Here is a 512-nt window from a genome sequence, read left to right as displayed (position 1 = left end):
TTTTTATCGTCTATCCCGTTTCCCCTTCCAAGGAGAAATTTCCCTTTTCTCCTCATGCTTAAAATCCCGGCCTAAAACCGAGGCAAGTCAGGTCCACTCCCGCCCTGGCTGTCAGTTCCACCTGCGTCAAAGTCCTCCGCAGTTGTTGAGGCAAGTTTGGTGTTTGTCGTGTATTCCTGTCCCCGAGGTATGGACATAGATTCTTTGTGGTTTTGGTATGCTGACACTTCGCATCTGTCAACCTTTTTCCTTTATTTCTTTTATGTCTTTTTTTCTAGTTTCCTTTTTTATGGCTTCGTGAAAACTGAATACTTCTCTCTCTAAGTTTGTAATATATGTAGCTTGTTTCTTGGACGCTCTGACCTCAGGGGTTCCTTTTCTTTTGATTTCGTGAGGTGAAATTTTTTTGATAATATTAAATTTTAAAATTATAAATTTATATAATATATAAATAAAATTAATAATATAATAATATAATTGTAATATAATTCAATATATTTTTTTACACCAAA

Source organism: Penaeus monodon, chromosome 22 (assembly GCF_015228065.2).
Source record: "Penaeus monodon isolate SGIC_2016 chromosome 22, NSTDA_Pmon_1, whole genome shotgun sequence".
In the NCBI taxonomy this organism is placed as follows: Eukaryota; Metazoa; Arthropoda; class Malacostraca; order Decapoda; family Penaeidae; genus Penaeus; species Penaeus monodon.
Note: the sequence above shows the minus strand (reverse complement) of the source record.